Raw genomic sequence first — 566 nt, 5'->3', positions numbered from 1 at the left:
AATGTTGTATTTTCAAACTATAATGATATCTCTAAAATATTTTATAACATGTCATACAAATAATTAAAGTTAAAAGTTTTAATTTTTAGATATGCACCATTTCCAGTTTGATAATTTGAAAGATTATAAAAATAGGAGAATTGATATTATTATTCATAAATTTGAATTTATGTATGTCATGTGTATAAGTCAATTTGTCTATAGTATTTGTAATTTATTGTCAATAATGCTTTCTAAATATTACAAGTTCAATTCCTAAACCATAAAATTTATAACATCCGAAAGTTTAATCTTATTTTGATATAGTTGTTCCAATTCATAATTTTCAAAAATTTAAACAATTAAGAATATATCTATAATTGTGAAGTGACCTTAGTGCAGTGGCAGAAGGTAACTCCAATTGTAGAATGCACTATCACACCAGGGATCGAGTCTCGCTCCCTACATTCGTAGAGAATTGGCTAATAGGCCGGCCAGTTGTGGCCCAATGGTTGACAAAAAAAATAATATCTATAAATTAATAATTATTAATTTACACTATAAAATAATAATTATTAATTTATAGA

This window comes from Camelina sativa, chromosome 17, assembly GCF_030686135.1.
Source record: "Camelina sativa cultivar CO46 ecotype springtype chromosome 17, ASM3068613v1".
Lineage (NCBI taxonomy): Eukaryota > Viridiplantae > Streptophyta > Magnoliopsida > Brassicales > Brassicaceae > Camelina > Camelina sativa.
The sequence above is the reverse complement of the archived record's forward strand: the minus strand, read 5'-3'. Positions refer to the sequence as shown.